General features: G+C 35.9%; 1 protein-coding gene across 4 annotated transcripts in view; it reads right to left on the bottom strand.

The window, feature by feature from the left end:
- Positions 1-12,213, bottom strand: part of LOC108680932 (tyrosine-protein phosphatase 99A) — an 81,025-nt gene that overhangs the window by 17,268 nt on the left and 51,544 nt on the right. The gene's annotated exons all lie outside the window — the stretch shown is intronic.

Genomic DNA, 12,213 nt, shown 5'->3' with positions numbered 1-12,213 from the left:
GGAAATACAACTTCGCAATTAACATTCCAATGGAAACAACTAACTCAAATACAAATGCACATCCAAGATCAAAACAACGGATAACCATACTTAGATTAGGTATCTTAAGGCCAATGGTGGAGAACATTTAAAAAAAAATACATTATTCTTCCCTGCATCCTACAAAAACGTACATATAATGTATAACTGAACATATCAAATACATGGTCAAACAGATTACGTGTTCATTTTTATTTCAAGTCTAACTCTAGGAAAATTATGTCATGATACCCTTCTTCACATAAAGATGCCAACCCAGTGAAAATTTACAGACGCATCAGCTTCTGATTTGGATTACCAGAAGCTAGGGCGACTCTAAATTTTGTTAGGGAATTTTTTTTCATGCGAACTACAGGAGATGAGTGGTAATACAAAGCAAGTAAATGGATGGTCAGCCTTAACATGCGAGTCCTGCAACACAGAAATGATTCCCTAGAAGACGAGTTACGATGACGGATGGACGCTAAATAATAGATGCTTGTGAGAAATAGAGCGAGAAACAAGACTCGAGCCGCATTGAGTTTAACTTCTGCCGTAGAATCTTAGTTGATGCGCTCCTGATAACTGCTGTGTATGGAGTTTAGTGATCACAGTAATGACAGAAATATAAAATCTTTGAAAATAGTTAAGATGTAACTTGATTCATTATAAACGTATTTAAATCCTGTGATACGAATGAATGCTAAATAGAATAAGCAGCAGAGAATGAAATTAAGTGGCATATCGTTACAAAATAAAACAAATTTAGGACGTAAAAAGAGCTTTAGTTTAAACTTGTATTGCCAGCTTGTCGCGCTGACTGGTACAAAATTTACAACGTGCAAAGTTTGCAGAGAAAACAGAAGCGAAAAGATTCCTCGACTTAAACGCACCATGAATATTTGGCATTTGTACCTATAGTTCTTTTAGAGTCATAAATGCAGGCAGCACGCATCTGTCAAGGTTATAAAAAATGAAATATTCGCATTGAAAAACGAGTTGAGCTGATCTGTGGGCGGTGAATGGCGTGCAATAAAGCGTCGTATGTCTACGAATTAATAAAAAAACATCATGATTTCAATTGTCGAAATTTCTTACTTTTAGCTACTGTAACCAACTAGCTGTTGAATGTTTATTTAAATGACGACAATTAAGTGATGCAGCCCAAACGATGGTAATGAAACGCAACAAGAAACAACAAAACGAAGGATTTGTTGCGTGCGTCACTCCACAAACGGCTATCATTAAACCTTCAGAAATTTCAGGAGTGAGACTTGATACATCCTCGCCTTGTGACCGACAAGCACAGTTACTCGACACGCATGCATAAACAGGCATCCACAACGTAGCAAGCAAACATCACAATACAAGCGACATGCTTTGGCGCGTTGCAATTACTAAGTGCCTTGTAAATGAACGATTGTCAGCCGCCGTCCATGGCGACCAAGTAATTGGAGTGATATTCCCAAGAGTATAAGCCTAAATCCTCGACTAAAAGCATACATGACGTTCGTGAAAATGGGAGATGAATGACAATAACGGTCGAATCTTCTTCGAGTTGAGAGACTCCGTTAAAAAATATGAAATGAAAGGAAACGTACAGTCTGTAATCATAACGCTGCAAACTGTATTTATTTTCAGTGACCTATTTTTTATTTTTCCTATTACCTCACTTTGCTTCAATAGTCAATACTTTCTTAATTTGATCGAAATATTGAGCACGAAATATGTCAAGACGCCTATACCAATTTATACGAAAAAATTCCAATTTCCATAAGGCAATAAACTTGTGCATCCTCTCGAAATACATTCTAGATAGCTCAAGAAACTCTACTAATGAATGATGACAAAAGGCTGTTCGGACGCTCTAATAACGACTGGTAACACGCATTACGTGCATATATAATATAGCCCCCGTCACGCAATGCTACGTAAGAATCACTCTGTACATACGTTATCTAAAACCTGGAACCAACATTAAAAATCAAAATAACTCGCATTATAAAATTAGATGTTCTAAGTCAGGTAAACGTATTTCAACCGCATCAAGATGATAGAAAAGTAAAAAACGTCCTTTTGATTCTTACACACGAAATTAGAAAGCAAATAATCAATTAAAACGTCCGCTATCAAATCAAAACTCAAGCTATAAGCATTTAATTGTAAACATTGATCTATTATTTAAAGGCCTTGTTAACGCAGAAAGACGGTGCCAGCGGTACTTCGATAAGTAATTTATAAATATCTTTCGGAAAATAAAATATATTCATTTATTAGTAAGTAATCAATGGTTCCAAGAGTATTAAGCAAGTATTTAATGCTGCAAGAAACGAAACCAAGAACGACAGCAAATTAAGGCATGCAGTAGAATATCCAATTTTCCATGATGCTATTAGTAACTGTGGAGTTTTTTCTGCAGATTGGTTGCATAAAATTAATATTATATTTCGTAGAGAAGAATTGAAGAAAGAGGGATACATACCACTGCTTAGTAATTTGAATGGCATGTTCGAAGAAAATCGAAACTAACCAAAAGGCTTGCGCAATTGAACGCAATGCAGAAAAATCAAGACGAAGGAAGCAAGTGGCTCGGAAATGGACGTAAGTTGAGATAAAATTGTCAACAAAAACCCAGGGCGAGCCGATATCACAGCTGTGCTAGCGATGCAGGGCCGAAGAATAACCTAACGTCAAGGGCGGAGTGCAGAAGCAGATTGTCCTCGAGAAGGACCGGGCGAGCGGCGCGATCAATAGCGACACTGCGTACGGCTGAGGCCTTTTGGCGGCCGACGCCGCTGGCGAGCCGAGAGAGGTCGCGGCCTCATAGGCCACTACCAACCAGACTTCTGACGTTGAATTACCGTTGAATTAAATGTTGCGTGGTTGAATTAACGTTGAATTAAACGTTGTGTGGTTGAATTAACATTGAATTAAACGTTGTGTGGTTGATTCAACGTTGAATAAAACGTTGTGTGGTTGAATCAGCGTTGAATTAAGCGTTGTGTGAAAAAATCAACTTTTAATTATACGTTGAATTAAACGTTGTGTACTTGATTAAACGTTGAATTAAACGTCGACTGACTGGTGGGAACGTTCACCGTGAACCACCGTGCTTCATGAGGTCTCCACATCCGGGTACCACATTTTACGATCTCTTCTTTGACCAACTAGATTCAACAGTCTGGAAGCAAAAATTCACGATGCTGCGGAACTTACAAGTCGTCAACAACCGTCAATTACTTGGTATTAAATCACTAATTAGTTTGATTTTTTTTTTTTTGCACACATTCCAGGGTTCAAACAAATGAAATAAAAGAATATTTAGCTTAGACGGCGTGAACGTATGAGCTTGGTTGTAAATGAAAATTGATCCGAACGTATGATTCTGTGAATTAATGGTACAGATAGGTATTTACGAATGTTTAAAATTCAAATGTGAGTTTAGTATGGACATGAAGTTCCATTACGACACTCGTTTCCGGGGCTCCCAAGCAGTCTCGCGTCAGACGGCCAACCTTAATATGAAAGCTGAAGATCCTAAGCTCTTTGATGAACAATTTTGGGCTCCCTGATAATCACTACAAACGAAAGCAAGAAAACAGTGAGCGTTAGTCCTAATGAAAGTCTTTAAACTAATAAAAATTTCTACGCAAATGTCAGTTCAAATTTCATCGTTCGATAAACTTGTAAAGTGAAGAGTCTAGATTTGTGCACCTAAAATAATAAAATATACGGGAAGTGAAGTTACGTGGAGCATGAGGGACAGTAGGAAATACAATAATTTTATACATTCAGATATAATATTCAACAACAGTTTTTGCGTAACGATTTCACATGAGTCAATGATGCCGGAGAGAGGTGTTGCATCCTTTGATCCATAAAATAATTGTTGACATATGTGTCATTTTTCTACGCATCCCACTGTATCCACATTTCCTCTAAATTTATTGGTTCTTGATTTTGCTCCAAGTAATGAGTGCATGAAATAATGGACGCAATTAAAACCTTTCTTAGGACAAAAAAAGCACAGTTGAAGTCGGTGGAGGCGAACGAAAAAAAGAGAAGAGACTACAAATTTAAGAGAAATTTTTGATGGCGCTTGATGAAGCCCTTTGTGAAGTCTCAAGAAAAATGACTTCACGACAGACAAATCGATATTGAGACGCAATGTAGCTTGCGCATAGAAAGAAAAGAACTCTAAATAAAAAATTTTTTCTGTATGTGCTCATAACAAGTAAGACCAGGGAAAATTCGTTTCACTTTGCAATGAACTACTGGAAAAGTCGCATACATGATAATTAGATAAATACATTTCAAGAAAACGTGGTTCTATATTTGATCCAAAATTAAGAATTGTTTCTGTCGTTTCCACATTACAGAGGGGCTTCATGGTATACATACAAAGTGAATTGAGCACAGGTATGTGAATGCAAATTTTCGATGATGAAGTATACTTAATTTCTTTACAAGTCAACAAGAAGTAGATTACTTAGAAATTTAACTGTCTCGTAATTTGATTACCTAGAACAGGTACACAAATTATATCGGATACCTTTGTTTTGAAACATTTCCTTTCCGAGTATTGAGAACTAGAAGGAAAACTCAAACATAACTGAAAATGCGAGAATTCTCTTTTCCAGCACATAAACGGGGAAAAAGCCAGGTCGGAGCTTTCATGAGCATCAGGAATGAATTTTCCCAACACCAGCAATTCACGATACTATACGCCAATTGTGTTCATTTTAGATCATCGACAAAATCAAGCAATTTTACTTAGTGAAATAAGCAGACAACTTGACTGCGATGTTATAGTACGTACAACTATGAAGATAATTTCTCTTGGAATATTTTGGAAAACTGTAATAGAAACCTCATTGGAAATCTAAAACATTGATTCTAATATCTTTCAATCAATTTTATTAATCTAGTAATTAATTGATTAATTTATTAATTAATTTTCATATTATTAATAATTCTATTGATTAATCGCAGGTAACGTGCCAAAATACATCAGAATTAGAAAAACACACGGATTGGCAATATTCTAGTTAGTGAAGAGAAATAACTAAAAATTTCATGGATCAAGAACTCTTTGAAAAGTAACCAAAAAATCGAGAGTCGAGAGTGATTTTGAAAAAAGTTGAGAACAAAACTTGAAATATTAAGAATATGCGACAAAACGATAATGTTGAAGCCTACTTTAAGGTCATGTGTCACAAAAAAGACGGTCCACGCAGCCGGACGGACGAACAGAAGGCAAGCACACACATCGGGAGACCATCGGCAGGTGGCACGCAGCGGTATCATCTAACTCTGCAGCCGTGGTAGCGCCGGATCGCACTTACTCAAATATCTCCTGTGTAATAAGCCATTATGGTTCTAAATTCAAGAATTTCGACTGCCCTTCACACTGTGTTGTTTCAATTATCAATATGTGTGGTCAACAATACATTTTGTTTGTAAAAACAGACATACGACCGCGTTACATAGTAATAATCACCAGTATAACATACCGGGAGTTTACGGGGAGTAAACGCCAGGAGATTACACCCTTCGTGCGTTAACTCCCGTTTAGAGCAGTAGACTTTGAACGACTTTAAATATAAAACGGCGATATTTGAGCGGGACTCCAGCGACAAAATCTAAAATTAATGAAATTACTTCGATTACAGCCAGATATCCTATACCTACAAAGTATAACGATACATACTATTTTGTTAATAATATAAACTATACATATTATGATTACTTCGTACATTTAATTAGCCGTAAACTTCCTTGAGACTATTTTTTACAGGTCATATTAGGTTCAAAGTAAAAATTATATCTTTCCATTTTAATGGGAATTCATTGGAGGGTAAATAATAAATATGTGTTTAATAAGTTATTTAAAAAACACACTTCTAAAGATGCCGGTGTCTCCGATGTTAAGCATGTACAATGAATTTCTCATTTTATTTTCAAATATTTTAATGAATTAGGTATATTTTTTAAATTATTTGGTCTATATTAATACTTTTTGCTTTTTAATTTATGTTATTCTGTCAATTGATTCATGCATTGCCTCCGACTTTACGCAAGTGTGCAAAATTTCATATCGATTGGCCAGGTGGAGGTGCGTTAAATATCGATAAGATTTTTAGCAGAGCTCTCTTTAGCTTCACTTCAATTGAAGTGAAGTTAAAGAGAAGTGTGGTAAAATGTGATTGGCTGAGACGTTAAACATCGTTTTAGTTCAAGAAAAACTTCCAAATTTATTATAATAAATTACTTAATCTCGCAATGGGAATGAATACTAGATGCAGCTAACATTTTTGAACACTGAGTAGTTTACGTATGTTCAGCGAAAACTTTCCTAGTGATAAATTCATTGGGGGCTTGACAAACAATACAGCTTTAGCTCACAATATTCATAAATTCCAGTCACGTTGGCTGCGAAAGACAAACTTAATTTTACGAAAACTTAAGATTTTAGCCAGCAGGATGCACGCTCAGGCGAATGCTGAGGTCGACCACAAAATGCGTTGAGATTTCCACAGAAAAAATGAGGATGAGATTCGTGAGGCACATCGCGGTGAGTGCAAAGAGACGTTCTGCAGCTCACTGCCTTAAAAACCTGACCACACCCTAGCAGAAATGAGCCGTAAGACGTAGGACCAGACACTTTGGAGCCGCAAAGCCTTTCATTTTTAACATTGGTCAACTTTTAACGATTCATTTCAACCTACGATGCATCGAAGATATTTTTATAGTAGCTTTCATGCGCTTTAAGCATTCAGTTTGGCCTTCAAACTACCCGAATTGTTATTAAAGGGAAACATTAAAACCAAAATTGGAGTTGCGATAGCACGGAACAGGTAATAGTTATGATTCCATGAAATCATTCACATAAACGAAGGATGGTCTGTTATGAAACCGCAAGGTGTGCTGGTTGCTGCTCAATTTATGAGCGTGAGTGAAAGTGCTGCGTCGATAGCACGCCGCACTTGCTACTACATAAGGTCAAGACGCGACAGAGCAACAAGTGAAATAATGATGAAACATCCAATATGGTTTTTCAGCGAATTTCTTCAATTAAAAATTAGTGTGTTAATTCCCGGAAAGAAAACATAAATGTAAGTAAAAATTTCGAGTCTAGTACGATTTATAATGTAAAAAATACTGATAAAATTTATGGTTTTATCCAAAGGTTTTTTTATGATATTTATACAATTTTATTGCAGCAACAACAAATTCAATATTTAATCCTAAAAGTAAATTGTTACAGAGCAGTTGAATCACACTCGTTTTTATGGCACTTCTCTTTAACCTGACTTCTTATTGTTTGTTTGTTCGTTTGTTGGTCTGCTACAAATCTTATAATCAATACAGTATGTACCTAATTAACACACTTAATTCTGATCGTTCAATCGATCTGAAAATTTTCACACTTGCGTAAAGTCGGAGACAATTAATGATTGAATCAATTGACGAAATAAATAATTTTAAAAATTAAAAAAATTGTTTTATGTATTAAAAAATGTTTAAACAACTTTTTTAATATTTAACAATAAAATCAGAAATTCGTTGTACATGTGTAACATCGGAGACACAAGCCTCTTTAGAATTGTTGTCTTTAAAAAGTAATTTTAAATGCATATTATTACGTTTAATTTCAGTAAGTGGAACATAATAAATTCAAACATTGCTTAATTTTTGCACCGAACAATTTTTTTGCACCGAACACAACAACTGGAGTTATTTCTACGACTCTCAAAAAAAAATTTTTTTAACTAATATTACAGATTTTCATTCATTAAATGGCGCCAAAAATTTCGATTAACTTAATATTGAAAGCATAACTTAATCCAAGAAAGATTCTGTATGGACCTGTTAACAGGCATTGCAGATTTTTGTGCTTTCATAAAACCCCTGGATAAATACCAACTACTTCTTTCTCAATGAAAAATTAGTCGCTTTGAGATTAGATGTTTCCAACTAAGTTATATGCAGGGGTTACACAAAATAAGGGAAACACCTGGGAAATTAACAAAATATACTTCAGTATGGTGTAGGTCCATCTTTTGCGGCAATTACAGCCTCAATTCTAAGAGGTATTGATTCTTACAAATTGTGAATTTGTTTCCAAAGGAATATTAACATATTCTTCAGTTAAAACTCCCTTTAATTGGCTCTCATGAAGACGATGGCAGCGGGAATCGACTTCTGACTTGCATCTCTAAAATCGACCGTAAATGCTCGATAATATTCAGGTCTGGTAATCGCGGTGGCATGATGACATGCTCAACTTCATTAGAATATTCCTCGTGCCATTTTTAACAATTCCAGCTGTATGGATCGGGGCATTATCATCTTGAAAGATAGCGTTCCCCTCCGGAAACAGTGCTTGAACCATTGTATGAACTTGGTCCTCCAAAATTCCTAAATAGTCAAGGCTGTTGATTCATCCATGATGATTAATTATTGGTCAGCGTGATTTCGAAGAAATAGCACCACAGATCATCACAGATCCCCCGTCATGTTACGGTCGGGGGTCGGGGGATTAGGAGGAGGCAGTCGGGATTCACTATGACTCTTTTTGCTGTCTTCAAACGTAAACTAGGTTAGGTTATAAAAACCTAAGGATATAACTAGGTTAGGTTATAAAAACAAAAATTTACTAAAAATATGTGTAAAATGATGAAATATCAATTAGCAACAACAATGAACAATAAAAAATAAAAATGTCAAGCTTGCATTGTTAATAACATGTTCAAAAATTACGATTTCAAAATGTCAGGTGTTTCCCTTCTTTGTCCAACCCCTGTATTTGTACCCCGAGTCAGTTTTTCCTTTATGGATATCGCATTTTACAGTGAGAATGTATTCTCGTGCAGAAATGATGATGATGGCAGCAGCACCAGCCGAGCATTTACACAGCTGCTTCAAGAGGACGGCCACACCAATGGACGAGCAAGCTTTAAAGGAGATAGGCCGGTCACTATTCACTGGAGCATGCAAACTTGCATGTCTTTTGTGGCACAGCACAACGCCGGGGCAGGACGATTTTGCTAAGATTCGGTCCCTGAGCCTTAAAAAAATTTCATCGAACATCGATGATCCTGTGTCGATGATCTTTTCCATTCGTGCACTCCTCTTTTAATTGCTTAAGAGTTTAGACGAGATATAACAAAAGTAAATTAGAACTACTATTAACATTCAGGAATTATATATTGGTTACAATTGACTGTCTTTGACATTTGTTTATTACTCTAGTTACCAGTTCTTCAGATACGTTTCATACGAAGAACAGTGACGACAGTTAATGAATATATCCGTAAACAAATTATTGAAATAATACGAAAATAATGAAGCGCTTATAAATCTAATTTTCCGCCCTCATAACATGGTCGTCTTCACTATTCTAAAGCCAAGGAAATATCTGGAAGTAATGACCACTTGGAACAACGACAAATAGCAATCATTTTTTGGCAGCACAAAACCAACGATTTACCAACCAAGACAAAATTAGACCTTCATAAAGAAATATTGAGTATAAGCAATTTACTCCGTAGAATAAGTGTAAGTCTTGAAATGAAAGATAACTTCCTCTGCTCCAAACGTTCAAGCGATTAAGAACCAAGACATTATGCAAGAACGCATGCGTGATTTCATCATTTGATAACCATGCGTTTCACGTTAGCTAACGACCGACAAACCCATGGAAAGACACACATGCACGACATCCCACATTTCACTATACTAGTGTATATAGTGCTCGAAAATTAACAAGAAACATGGACAAAATATCGTGTTCCATGAACAGGTGTGCCTGACACGCGTTCATTTGTAGCATGGCATGACAGAATACCAATGCATGAGAATGAATAAGCCCGAATGAAGCAGGTGTTGTTAGCACTGCATCTGCCCGAATAGCAACTTTACTGACGAAGTAATTGTAGACACTCGGAGCATTCAAGCAATGGATTGTCACAAACGGGTATTTCTGTGTGTGGTTAAGCTGGTTTTACGCAATCCACTATCAGATAATTGAACACAGAAAGAACAAAATAGTCTTTGCATTCATTCAAAAACACCGATCAAGATATTAGGTTTAACTTTGATGGAACGAGCGCTCCGAATACAGATGTTAAAATGTAAAATGTATGTTTTTGCAAACCAATACCGAGTATTTAGATTATGGAAGAAATGCTGCAACAACAGACTCAGTGGTTTTAAAAACTCGTAAAGCAAAAGCCAAGTTTGGTAAGTACACAAATAAGGAGCAGGGTTACAAAAGAAAGACATTCAGAGTGTCCGTCATCATCATCATAGAAAGCATTCGAGAGGTTATCAGCACAAAAAAAAATTATAAAAAGCAAATAAAATATATAGGTACCGTATATATATTAAATAAATAGTATCAACAAAATTTATATCAAGATATGTGGGAACACTGAGGGAACGTAAAATGACATAAGATAAAAAAACAAGAACGAAAATACAATAATATAATGATCAATATTTTTATTTTAATAATCGAAGCCATCAATAACAGTAGGAGCAGCACAAACCAGCGTTACGAGTAACAGTTTCAGGAACAACGGCTGCTCGCGAGATCGCTACTCGCTTGTACGCCTTAATTGCAAAGCCGTTCCTTGAGATCCCACAATAAAATGAGATCCAGTGACATACATCCACACTTCTTGGTACTAGCCTTCGTTAAACGAAACTCGTTGCGTGCACGTAAAGCAATTAAAAATAGCGAATTTACGGTGTGATGACTCGAGGATAAATTTTTATTGCCTTTTTGAAGACAAGGTAACCCTCCGAATTTAGAATTTACAAATGTAATACGATCAAAACATCTGGAGATGAAGGATTATAGGATAGAAGTGAAACATTTGACTTTTCTGTGATGTATTGGACAAACTGAAAATAATGAGCCGTAATAATTAAGGCTTAGAGAACCAATGTAAATGATCCGGTGTCTAGAGGTGCACATTTGACATTTAAGTTAGAGAGATATCACAGCCGAAAATTAAAACTAATGAGATTTCAATAAATCTATGGAACATCGACAGTTCAGTACTCCAACATCAGCCATAATATGTATTCATACACAATATGTACATTTTATATACATATTCATATTACATAATATGCAAATAAAAAGGTTGTCTACAAAAAATATTAAAAGGTACTTTTATGCCAAAATATTTCTTTACAAAATAATTTTTCTCAAACAACACAGCATGAATTAGCCCTAAATCTTAAGATTTACGGCTAATTGCCACGTTTTAAAGAAAACATATACATATGAAAGAATAAATAATTTTTCATACAGATAACAAGTAGAAGTTACAAGGACCTTGCAGATGGGAAATATAAAATATTTATACCTAAAAGATGAAAAATATGTTCATATAAACTTAGCCATCAGAGATGAAATTTATAAATTGATCGACTCACTGCACGAGGTCCGAAGTCATCTGTGTGACTAAAGGTCCTAATAGTCATCTAATTCACACCGCGGTGGAAATTTATTTAGTATTAATAACGCTGACATGACAAGAAGAACGTAGCACCTTCCAGTAACGAAAGCATTTGAGAACATAAATCTTCTAATTAAGAAACTCATTCAGCAATTTTACTGCGTTCTCAATTCGCATTAACAACATGATGGAACGCAAACATCTCCATGAAACAAAGCTAAAATTATTCACGGTGGCACGTAAGTGCGTACAGCAGCAGAGTATGGCGAATTTGATCACTCACGTTGTGCTGCAATAAGAACCTTCATTTTGAAGACGCGCACGAGTATGTGAGTCTGGACGTCAAGTTAAGCAGAGAATGTGGTTATATTCGAGATGAACGAACCGCGGTAATTCAGGGAACTTCGTGAGGCTTTCTAATGAGGTAATAAGGCTGCTTTATGGCGCAGCCAAGCGAGCACCTGAGTCGCTATAATTAGACAAGCTCAACGATCATAATAAGGCGCACGATGGCCTCTTTGTCAACACGTGGATACATTGTTTAAAAATTGTAGCGTCATGATCGTCAACGGATGGAATTGTTTTTGGCTAGTATACTTGTTGTAAGGCCAACGCGTAACCTTCTTTTAGACCTTCGATGTACTCGAAAAACGGTGTTCAAAACATGGTCTTACATAATTGCTCTTGTAAAAACGGTTGTTACATTTAAGAAGATTAAACA

This window comes from Hyalella azteca, unplaced genomic scaffold (assembly GCF_000764305.2).
Source record: "Hyalella azteca isolate HAZT.00-mixed unplaced genomic scaffold, Hazt_2.0.2 contig13505, whole genome shotgun sequence".
Taxonomy (NCBI): domain Eukaryota; kingdom Metazoa; phylum Arthropoda; class Malacostraca; order Amphipoda; family Hyalellidae; genus Hyalella; species Hyalella azteca.
Note: the sequence above shows the minus strand (reverse complement) of the source record. Positions and strands in the feature narration are given on the sequence as shown.